Genomic DNA, 12,327 nt, shown 5'->3' with positions numbered 1-12,327 from the left:
TGGTTTCGTGGGAGTTAGCAATCACCTTCCATTCACTCCCAAGCCCGAGGGTGTGTGAGTATGGGGAGATGTTCCAGAGAGCTCTGCCCTCTGTTCACCTTCTGTATTCTGGTTCCTGGGGAAATTAGGGCCAGATTCCTGCCCTGCCTCCCATATGGACCTGCAGATGGCCCAGGGTAGGTGTGGGGTGAACTTCTGTGCTCTTTCTCTGAGTCTGACAAGCAGACCTGGCCTGCCCCTGGGGGAGACATCTGAAGGGCTTCCATCTGGCCCACGAGGCAGAACATCTGCTGGGAAGGTGCTGGAGTAAACATGACTGGGATTCCAGAACACGCACACAACTTGTAGGGAAAGCTGTGTGCTGAGGTGTGTGGACTTGGCCCATTGTTGAGGTTGGGGACTGGGGGGAGTGGGAAGGAGGCCCCAGGGCAGGCATATGGAGCTGCATGGGCCCTGAGCTGCATGGGCCCAAGCTGGTGCTTGACAGGACTGTGGCCTGCGGGGCCTGGGGTGCTGGGAGGGAGGGAGGGTGTAGGTAGAGAGGGGCCTCAACGGCCAGAGGGGGACAGGAAGGGTGATGGCCTGCATTGGTGGGGGGCAGGGAAGGGGGAAATGATGGGAGCCAGGATGGAGCTGGGGGATGGGCTGGAGGCTGGGACCAGCAGGGAGGCTGGCACAGCCCTGGCCAGTGGGGCTTAGGGGCAAGACTGTGTATGTGATACTAGTATTTTTCCTTCTACTAACTTTTTAAAACATTACCCACAATATGGACATATTAAGATAAAAAGGTTTCCTTCCTCTCTGGTTCGAAACTTGAGAGAAACGGGGTCATCTGTGTGTTGTGTATCTTTCCAGCCATGATGCGTTGTATGCAAGCCTGCAGGCATGTTCCCACGTTACACCTGCAGATCCATCTCTGACGGAGACCAATCCTACTACGCACATCATTAGGCGAGAGGCTTTTTTGCCTTTGACGACATGCCACCCACCCATTTCCAAGTCAGTCCACATGGATGTCTTGTCCTTTTGAATGGCTGCATTGAGGTCAGCTTCCAGTTCTGCTCTTTCCCCTTGGGAGCTCCGAAGCACCGGAGGGGGTGGGCCCCAGAGGAACCGCATGCGGGCAGGGAGGGGCGCAGGTGGGCGGTGGCCCCGGCCCTGGGGAGCTCCTCTGTGACCCTCCACCTGCCACGCTCTCACCCATCCTGCCACATCCCCAGCGGTCTGGGGCCGAGACCTCTGGGGCCAGGGGGACCAGGGCTGGGGGAGGGGCTGTAGTTGCAGAGGCTGAGAGCCTAGTGTGGCCTTGGACCTGAGGTGTGGGCTGGGGCCAGGAGACCAGCTGGGACTCAGGATGATGCTGTCCCGGGCATGTCCACCTGCTCAACTTGCCCCCTCATCCAGCTGGCTCCCAAATCCTTGGCTGCTGGTGGGAATGAGGCCACAGCTGGAAAAGGCCTGGCCTCCACTTTCCACACTGGGGCTCTGCACGGCAGGAGGTGGGGGCACTCCAGTGTGGCTGCCTGGGCTAAGTGCCCACTCACACGACACACTGGGGAGAGAATACCTCAAGGCCTGGGAGGCAGAGTAGGCCTGAGGGCAGACTGGGAGCCCATCCTTTGGGCCCGGGTGGCTGGGAAGGCTTCCTGAAGGAGGGGGCATTTGAACTGAGTTTACAAGAGATGAATGCACCACAGCCCCTGGGTGCCCGCCCCAGATCTGCCCCGTGCTGTATGAACATTGTCAGGCTCTGAACCTCCCTGGACCTGGCTTTTCCTAGTTGCTGTGGCTGGCCTGTGCCAAGCGAAGGGCCCCCGGCTGGCTTCCAGAACACAGGCTGACACCTGAGTCCACCCTGGGAAGCATCCAGGCCGGGGAGCTGGGGCAGCACTGAGCAGGGGGAGGCTTGCGAGAGGGACGCCGAGGGCCTGAGGAGAAGGCCTGGTGGCAGACGCTTGGTTCCCTGGCTCTGGCCTGCTTCTCGCTGTGACCTTAGCTGAAGCTCTGCCTCTGGGCCTCAGTTTCCATGTCTGTGCAGTGTGGGGTGACCAGATTATCCCCGATGGGACAGTCAGCACTCGAGGGACCTCAGTGACCTGGATGCTCCAGCTGGGAGGTGGTCTGGGGCAGGGGTGGGGTGGGGTGGGGCTGGGGCTGCAGGTGCATCCTACCCGAGCTGAGGTCCGGCTCCGTGGAGCTACACTTCCAGGCCTTACCGGAAGTCCTCCAGGGCCATTGAGGGCCCTGGCATCCAGGGGCGGGGCTTGGGAGGAAGGCAGGAGGGCACGAAGCTGTCCCTGGTTGCCCTCACACACAGCGGGCAGCTCACGGGCCTTGGGGTGAGAAAGCCTCGGGTTTGAATCCCGGATCCGCAACCTCCCGGTTGTGTGACCTTAGGCAAGTCCCTTAACCTTGTGAGCCTCAGTTTCCCCACCTATGAGCAGGCCTGGGGAGCATAGCACCTCAGGCCTCACAGGACTGTCATCGGGTCTGTGCATGAGGCAGGAGGGCCCGGGAACCCCAGCTCCCTCTCTTGGGCCTGCCGCCTTCCCAGGGGCCACGGCAACCCCATTCCTGAGGCCTAGGGCAAGGGCGCTCGTCCATCTGCCTCGGGCCTGTATGTGTGGAGGGGCCCTAGTCTGCCGGAGGAAAACAAGTGGGGGGCGGTGCGGGGGGGGCTGCACTGTGGGCAGGGTCGGGGGAGCTGGCTGAAGGGCTGGCCAGAAGCTCCACGCAATCTGTCTGCTATGCAGCCCCGGGCCTGGCCTGTATTTATTTATGCTGAGCGTATATTTATATCAGCCCCTTTCTCATTAATAGGACAGGAAATGGCTGGAATTGTTACATACCTGGCCGCCCAGGGGTCCTGCTCCGCCAAGACACACAGGGCCCTGGCTGCCCAGCCATGACTGACTGTGAGGGGCCCCCTCCTTAGTCCCCGGCCTGAGTCGCTGGCCTTTGACTGACCTTGCTTGCAGTGAGCCTCCCCCTTCTTCCTTGAGCTCCCACTCACCCCCTGAGCCCACAGCCCTGGGAAAGGGGTTCATTTTCTGGCATCTTCCTGTCCCCCAGCTCCTGACACCATCCCAACCTCAGGAGAAACAGGGGTGTCAGGCGCTGTCCAGGTGCAGCTTGTCGAATGGTGGGGGGGGGCATTGGGCAGACGGCAGGCAGAGCCTCCAAGTGAGAAATGGGGGTCCCCTTGATTTGGGGGATGGAGTCCTGGAGCCCTGGGGTGGGGTGTGGGCAGCGGAGGAAGTGAGGGGCTTGGGCGTGGGCCCCAGGTGGGGCTGCCAGAGCTGAGAGGCACGGCCCCCCGCCCAGAGCGCTCGCCTGATGTGACCTATTTGTGCTTCTGCCTCAGCCCGCTCCCCCCTGCCAGCCTCCCTACCCAGGCCAGACTGTGCTGTCCTGCTGTCTCCCTCCTGGGTGGCTTTGCTGGGGCAGGGTCAGAAGGAGCCCGCAGGATGCCCACCAGCCCTGGGGGGTTTCTATGGCTGCTTCCCCTCTCCTCAGGGGCCCAGGAGCTGTAGGCGCTCCCCTGGCGGTCAGTTGGGCCTGGCCTCCGACCGGTGCCCTCTGCGGCCTCCATGCCCTCCCGGCTCGGAGCCCAGAGCCAGTGTGCAGATATGGCCGCTGGGCCCACCCTTTGCCCGCATCCCTGCAATCTCAGCAGTCCTCCTAGGGTCTGGGGAAAGGGGGTGGCAGGCAGGCAGCTCCTGATATTGAGGAGGAGACATTGAGAACTTCCAGTTCTCTAGGCTGAGGGCCCCCTGGGCGGTGGGAGGGGCTGCTATATGCCTGGGGCTCAGGCAGGGGTCTCTGGGCTTCTCGGCTGTCACACCATCCAGGGCAGATGGGCTATATGGGGACAGGAGGGCCAGGCCCCAAGGACAGCACCTCGCCCGGGCTCCCTTACAAAGGTCTTCCGCAGAGGCCATGTTGAGCCACAGCCTGCAGATCCCCAAGTTCATGACCAAGTCCTGGGCAGCGGCAGGTCCCCGGTGTTCCTCCCGCTCTGCCTGGCTCTGCTTGGCTCTGCCTGGCCTGGCCCGGTGGCCTTCGGCAGTCTGGCTCCCCCGGGAGCTGTCCATTTATGAGATGAGGACCCCACACCCTGCACGGGAGTTGTGGGGACCCAACGAGGCAGGTGAGGGGCTTGCATAGGCTCCAGCACATGGTGGGTGCTCAGTGAATAGGAACATCTCTTCCACCACCTCACCTTGGCGGCTAAGTGCCTGGGGCTCCGGGGGGTCAGGGGTTGGCCCAGGTCCTCTGCTTAGCTGTGCTCCAGTCCCTCTGGCGAGAGGCAGGCATCCATCCCCAAAGCTCGCTCCCCCAACGCTGCCTGTGATTGGAGAGACGTCAGACCCTCTGCTCCAGCTGGGGTGCTGCCCATCCCTGGCTTGTGTGACCCTGGGCAGGTCACTGGGTTCTGTCCCTGCTCACACAATGAGGCATGAACCTTTGGGCTCTGCAGCTCCTGAGTCAGAGTTTTTTTGTGTGTGTGTGAACCCTGAACCCCTCTTGGCCCTGGGCTTGGGGGTGCTGGGGAGGGCAGGTGTGGAGGCCCCTTGTCCCAGTCCCCAAAGCCCCAGACCCTTATGCCCGGGGCGCCGCAGCTGAGCCCTGCTGCGCTCCTGCTCAGACTGCATACATCTGGAGCTGTGTCCCGCCCCCAGCCCGGACCCACATCTGGAGCCCAAAGCCGCTAGCCGGCTAAACACGGAGCATCTGGGCCCCAAAGAGCCGGCTCCCAGGTTAATGCGGCCCATCTGGGCCCTTGGCTGCCGCTCCGCCCTGTCTCCACAAAGGAATGCTGGCTGCACATCTGGAGGGCTGGAGCCCTGCGGTCGTTCCGCCTTGCCCGTGCCTGGTGGGGCTGGAGCTGGGGCTGCCTGGGGTTCCCTCCCTGAGGCGGGGGTCCCGTGCCCAGGGGGCTCACTCTTCCTTTCTGGATGACACAGCTCATAGGGCTTCTCCTGGGGGTTGCCTTGGGAACAGCATAGTTTTGACATAATGGGGACACATGTCCCTTGCCGGGAGTGGTGACAGATGACACTCTGCACCAACTCACCCGGCAGCCCTTGGCATCGCTTGAAAGGGCCTCCTGGGCCCCCCAGTGTCGCCTGCCTGGCCCCTCCCAGGGCACCGAGGGTTCTATGGGGTGTCCACCAGCTGTGGGGAGACCGTACTGGATCCCGGTCATGAAGCTCGCCTCACATGATGCGTCTGGCTGTCACTTCCCTGCTCCTCCCCCTTTCCCTGCCAATACCCGTGCTCTCCCAGAGGCCCCAGATGCAGAGAAGAGGGCCCGGGAAACAGGGCTGCCCAAGGGAACCAGGGCTGGCATGCCGGAGAGACTGCGCGGGGCAGGGCCACACTGTGGGGCAGCCGGGGCAGGGACGCAGGTCTGGCTTGGAGGAAACTTTGGAGCCATGGGGACTGCCTAGTGGTGGCCGGACCAGCTCTTCCTCAGACTGCCCTCCTGACCTCCCTGGGGACCCGGGGCCCTATGGAGCGACGGCACAGGGACCTCGTCAGGGTCACTGCAGTAGTGAGCTCCTCAGGCTACGCTTAGGCCCTGTAATCCCAGATTCTAGACTTCCGAGATGCTGCTTCCTCAGACTCTGAGCCTCCCACGGCGGGAGGTACAAACAGGCCTGGGGTGGAGGCCAGATATTGGGCATAGAGGGTGGTCAGGGGGGAAGGGGGGAAAAGGCATCGAACATACAGAGAAGTATCACCAGCCTGTGGCCGGGGCTCAGGGCCTTGGGGCCTCCCCACCCAGAATGGCCTGGGCTCTGCTGCTGGCCCCACCCCCGAGGCCTGGGGTTAGGGTTAGCATCCTGTGGTCACCCTTTACCAGAGCATCACTGGCCCCAACTGAAAGGAATCCTTTATTGCTCTAGCCTCCAGCCCGGAGGACATGGAGCTCCAGGCAATGGAAACCATGGAGCTTCATGTCTCCTGCCCTACCTCCTCACCCACGGAAAATCTGACTCAACAAACATGCAGGACAGAGACACAAATAAAAAATCACAAGGGCTAGAATTTATTGAGTCTTCGTGATGGGCCAGATACCATTCTGAGGGCTTTCCTTGTATTAATTCATTCCAGGCTCCCTTGTGACGGAGGTACTGTTGTTATCACGGACCCATTTTATGGACGGGGACCCTGAGACTTATGGTCCACTTAGCCATCGGGGTTGGGGGGGGCTGAGTTGGGTTCAAAGTCCGTGTCCTTAACCACTGCCTCTCTGCACGTGGCCGGGGTGGGGGGCTCTGGAGGTAGGGCTGGAGAAGGGACAGAGGGAGGCAGAGACAGGGGTGGCTTTTGGACCCTGAGAGGTGATGCTGCTGACCCCAGCCCGGGAGAAGCATAGGCATCTCGGTCACAGGGACCACTTCGTCCTGTCCGCCCGCCCCAGGCTTTTGCCTGAGGTGTCCAGGCATGAGGAGCGGTCCCTGCCTTGTCAAAGCCTCCAAAGTCAAACAGAGACAGGCTTTGCCTGAATCTGAGTCCTGCTGGCCAGGGAGGGGGCTCGTTCCCCTGGCTCTTCTAGAAGGCAGGAGTCTGGGGCCACGGGGGGCTGTCATGGTCAGCTATGGGCCCACCTGCTGTGCATAGTCTTCCGGGGTAACACCTGGTCCTGAGGTGGGGGCACTGTCTGTGGTGTGGAGGGTCACTGAGAGTTCCTAGGGCTGTGGCTGGGGGTCTCTGCGGATACGCATGTGCCTGCGGTGGGGTTGGGGGTCCCCCTCCATCCGCTTCTGCCACCACTTGACCTGCCTGGGGATTAAGCAGAGGGAGGAGAGGGCCTTCTGGGGCCTCATCTCTGGACTACTCTGACCAGCCCTCCTTGTCTCACAGCCACCTTCTGACAACCTCTTCCACCAACCAGAGCGCCTTCCCTTTTCGGCACGAACATGGCATCGACCTCACCGGGCGCCTCCTTGGTGCCGAGCACATTTTTACATGATGTAATATCTCAATCCCCACAGCGTGGCAGGAAGGTATCATGCGCATCCCCATTTTACAGATGAGGAAACCTCGGCTCAGAGCGGATAAATCACTTGTCCACACCGCTGACAAGAGATTCAAATCCAGGCCTGTTCTGACCCCTCTCACTGAGCCCCTAATTCCCACCCCTGCCAAGAGGGCTGGGGAGAAACCTCCATTTCCCAAACTCCGGGGGCAGACCCAGGCTTCCCAGAGCCTCTGCCTGACGCCCCCATTCCCTCGCTGGCGGGCTTGGAGTGGGCTCAGCCTGGACATGGGGGCTGGCCAAGGGCCAAGGGGGAGGACAATAGGAGTGGGAGGAGCGGAACCCCTCTCGGAAGTGAGGGGGGCAGCCCAGGCCAGGCCAGAAGGGCTTTCTAGACAGGCCGGGTTCCAGGCTCCATGGGGCAGGGGGCCGCGGTGGGGGGGAAGCGAGTCCCCGGGCCACGCCTCCTGTGCGCTTTTGAGGTTCTGTGGCCCAAGCTGATGTGGGGAAACCAAGGCAGGAAGGATGGGTGCTGGTCTTGTCCTGTGGTCCTAGGGGACTTGGCTCTCCTTGGGGGGCTCCAGCCTGGGGAGAAAGGAAATGGAGGAGGCTCCTGCTAAGACCCGGATTAACTGGACTCTACATGGTTGCACTTGGCAAAAGGAGGAAGGTTCAGCCTGGATAGCACCTCCCTCCTCCACCCTGGGCAGGCTGCGCGTGCCAGAAGGGGTGGTGGGCTCAGTGCCCCTGCCTCGGGGACTGCACAGAAAGCCCTGGCTTGACCCCCACAGGCTCCCCAGGTGGGCTTCCCATGGCCCCTCCTGGCCCTTCCCTCTCTCCCCCACCTGGGGTTCTGTCCCGAGTCAGGTGGGGAAGGTGTGGCTCACCTAGTAGCTTGGGGGAGAGCCCAGAACCTTCCGCTGCCACTTGCCAGGGTCCCAGTGCCTGGACCACTGATGCCATGTCCATCCTGGTCCCCAGGACCACGTCTCCCTGGGCCTTGGTGCTCTGGAGGGGAATGTGGGTGTCCAGGATAGGAGACTGGTTCCCCACGTGGCCCGTGAGGCCTGTGGCCCTGCAGCCCCGCTCACTCAGGGCCGACGCTCATTACCCTCCCCCACCCTCCCGCCCCACCCAGCGTGGCAGGGCCTAGCCCTGGTCTAGCGCACCTGACTGTCAGGTTAGTGGCTCTGTCAGCTGGTCTAAGGGACGCTGCTGCTGAGGGCTCTGTCCCCATCCCAACAGCCCCTGGCCTCTCATTCCCTCCTGGGGCTGCTGTCCCGCGGGCCCTGGTGCTGGGTCTGCAAGGACATGGGTAGCATCCCCTCCCCTTCCCAACCTCGGGAGGGGGCCTCAGGAGCAGCCCCCACCATTCACATCCTTTCAGCTGAAGACTGGGAGCAACGGGCTCTGAACATTCTCTCAGTCCACGAACACCCTGGATGTCTCCTGGTGCCAGGGGGAAACTGAGGGCAGGGGCAGGAGGTAGGTGATTCCAGGCACTAGAACCTATTAACAGCATGTTGTCCCCCCTCTGAGGAACAGGGCTGGATTTGAGATGTTCACAGAACCTTCTGGCTCTTGATTAAATGGAGCCCACTGCTCACCCCCGCGTCCGGAGCCCCCCCACCCACCCACATTCCCAAGGTCACAGGGCTCCCCGACGGGTTCCCGGGGCCTGCGTGCCTGTGACCATCGTTCCAGCCTCCTCCAGCCCCCTGGGCCTTGTTACCAACAGCGAGAGAGGGTCTTCCTGCCTCCCTCTCTCTTCAAAGCCAAGCAGTGGGGAGCTCATCAGGGAGCAAATTCTCCCAGACAAACCAGGCCAGTCAACAAACAGGCGACCAAAACAACAAGGGAAGATTACGAAACCCAGATTCAGGGAAAGAGGCCACTCCAAGCGTCTCTCCGGGACAGGGGCCGGCGAAATTGGGCCAGGCCTGTAGGGTCAGAGCCTGCCTGGCCCGGACTATTTTTGTACTGTCTGGGGGGTAGGGGCTGATGAAATTCCAGCTGCGTTTCACCAAAACACTTTCTCCTTAAGCCCAAGCTCCATGTGGTTCAAATTCATTGTCACTTAACTCATCACTCAAGGCCCCGAGCCACACCCCCCCCCCCCCCCCAAGAAGGACAAAAACACAGTCTCTGGCACTCGGGCGAGGTGGGTGTGAGAGGTTGTGACCTTAGCTGCCCCCCGGCTCCTTCCATCTGGGCCTCGGCCTCCTCCAAGCTAGAAGAGCCCCACTGGGACTTGGGGGTCACCGGCTCTCTCCCCCCTCCCATGCCCCCCCCCGCACTGCTGGAAACAGGGAGCTGCTGTGCCCCGAAGTCCCATGCGCAGGAATGCCCGGAGGTCACCCCGTGGCAGCGTCACGTGGGGCCATGTCCCCGCCAACCAGCAAGGAGAAGCCCATCTGCCTTCTCGCACCGGGCTTTAAGCTACGTTTGTTGGCCCACACCTGGTGTTCTTCACCTCAGGGCTTGTTGGGGTTGGCGAGGGCCGAATCTGAGTGGACGGGAAGGGCTGCTGGGGGAGCCACCAGAGGGCATTTTAGTCTTTATCAAACACGGGGACCATGCCCCCTGCTTTTGCAAGCGGCGCTGACCTGTCGCTTCCCGGGCTGGGTGGCCACGGCTGTGGGTGCATTTGATGACGGGCCCACCTGCCCCCTGTTCTATTTTGGAGGCCTGTATCTCCCCCTAAACCTCTCCAGGGCACGGCGGGGCTAATCCACCCCTGCATCCCCAGTGCCATGCCCGGGGCTTGGCACAGGACCCAAGGGCTGCAAATACTTGTTGAATGAATGAATGCATTTCTCAAATCACATCAAAGTGCTATTTTCATTATCTTCAGGCCAGATGAATCCAGGGCTGTGGCTCTCTAGATAAATATTGACAATCTGGCTCTTGCATATCCCACGGGCAGGGACAGAGCACTCTTTCTGGTGCAGGCAGGAAGGAAAGCCCCGGTCCCTAGAGAGAGGTGACCCTGAGCTCCCCTCCTGCCCACACTGGGGATGCCGATGACGCTTCTGCTCTGCCGACCCCTCTGCTGGGCCACCCCGCCAACTTTGGTACCCAGACTGAAGGGGCAGCAGGGTGGAGCTGCGGGAGTTCGCTTTCCTGGGCAGGGTCAGGCAGTTCCTGAGGAGCAGAGTTGTTTGGGTGCAAACATTTCCCTGCATTGTCCGGCGTCAGGAGGCAGCCAAGAGTCTGGGCAGGAGGCGGGGAGCCGAAGCAGGACTCTCTCCCCTCTAGCCCAAGAGGACACCTCTGAGCACACAGGTGGGGGCTGGGAGGTTGTCCCAGGCCTCGGGGGGATGCAGAGGAACTAGCAGAAGACAGAAAGGGGAGCCCAGCTGGGCAGGCGGGGAGTGAGGGGTGAAGACATGAGCCGGTCTTTGGTTCAAGTCCAGCCAAGGAATGAGATTGCCTCCCCTCTCAGCTAAGCTTGCCCCTCCTTTGAGGCTTCTGCTCGATGACACCTTTTCTGGGGACAGTGGCCCTGGAGTTGGGGTCTCCTGGAGGTGGAGAGAAGGACATCCATGCCGATCTCTTGTGGGTCTCCAGAGTCTCCTGCTCTCTCTGCCTTGGGGCCTCTGAACAAGACACTCCCCCGACTTCTGCTTTTCCTCCCTGGAGCTCCAGAAGGAAGCTCGTCTGTATCTAGGAGGCAGGGGGCCGGGGGTGGGGGCAATGCCACTTTGCACTTTGGATGTGTATCCCAAGTGATGCTCCATGGAACGTTGTTGGAGGAGAGAAAAAAAAAGGTTCTGGATCCAATAAACTGGGGAAACACTGAACTTGACAGTCAGAACTTATCAGAGCTTTTAATTATTTTTTTAAAAATTTTTAAAAGATTTTATTTTATTTATTTATTTGAGAGAGAGAGAGCGCAAGAGGGGGTAGGGTCCGAGGGAGAAACAGACTCCCCACTGAGCAGGGAGCCTGATGCAGGACTCAATCTGGGACTTCAGGATCATGACCTGAGCCGAAGGCAGTTGCCTAGCCAACTGAGCCACCCAGGTGCTCAGAGCCTTTAATTATTTTTTTTAAAGATTTTATTTATTTATTTGAGAGAGAGAATGAGATAGAGCATGAGAGGGGGGAGGGTCAGGGGGAGAAGCAGACTCCCTGCTGAGCGGGGAGCCCGATGCAGGACTCGATCCAGGGACTCCAGGATCATGACCTGAGCCTAAGGCAGTCGCTTAACCAACTGAGCCACCCAGGCGCCCCTCAGAGCCTTTAATTATTAATAGGGACTTTGTGGGGCACCTGGGTGGTTCAGTTGGTTAAGCGTCTGACTCTTGATTTCGGCTCAGGTCATGATTCTCAGGGCTCCGTGCTCAGTGGGGAGTCTGCTTGGGATTCTCTCTTTCTCCCTTTGCCCTCCCCCCAACCCCTGCTCATACTCTCTCTCAAATAAATAAATCTTTTAAAAAAATTATTAACAAGGACTTTCATCTCCTAAGAAGGGGCCCTGGTGCACAGTATCTCCCTATTTGATATTGGTGCCATTTTTCCTCGTGGAATCTTTTCTAGAACAAGTGGGACGTACTCTGGGCCATGCATGTTTAGAGAACACCTCATGGACTTGAAATGTCAAGTCACCCAGTAGAGATGGTGGCTGTGGGTGAAGATGCTTCTTTTTTATGTCAACTGGGAAATTACCCTTATAACATTGGATGAAGTTGGCCACGGGAGGTTGGCCAAGCTAGTGTGGAGATCTGGCCACATGATTTGGCCTCTTTTCCTTGGCACTGAAAGGAGATAAGCTGGCAGGTGGACAGAACAAGAGGGTAAGGACAGACCTTGTCCATCTCTCTAACTTATTCTGAAAATATGAGCCACAGTTGGGTCAGTTGTGGTCAAGGTTGGGCAAGACCCAGTAGGAAAAGCTGGGAGGACTTCACTCATCAAAGCTGATGTGAAGTTCCAGAAAGAGTGATCCCAGATTCAGGAGAGATCTGACTCCAAGACCAGACTTTGGGATGAGTTGGCAAGACTGGTACCACTGTGGGGTTCTCGTCCTGCAGATCCCTGTCCCCTCCTCACAGCTGGAGTCCCTGGACCCCACCAGCAGCCTCAGCATTGCCCCAGATTCTGGAGCCTGGCCTGACTTTAATTAGGGGATTTCTGAAGGAGCCAAGTTCAATGTTCAGGGGATCCACATTCAATCTGGTGTCCCAGTTCTGATAATGGAGGCTCAGCTGCTGCTGGATGTCCCCAACCCTGCCTGGTTCCCGTAGCTACATCCCGTTGACCTGCTGGACCCCTTCTTCTTGTCGGTTCTGGCTCATCCTCTTTGCATCTGCCTGGGTCCCAGACCTGACCCTCTG

This window comes from Neomonachus schauinslandi, chromosome 5, assembly GCF_002201575.2.
Source record: "Neomonachus schauinslandi chromosome 5, ASM220157v2, whole genome shotgun sequence".
NCBI lineage: Eukaryota > Metazoa > Chordata > Mammalia > Carnivora > Phocidae > Neomonachus > Neomonachus schauinslandi.
This window is presented reverse-complemented; position numbering follows the sequence as displayed.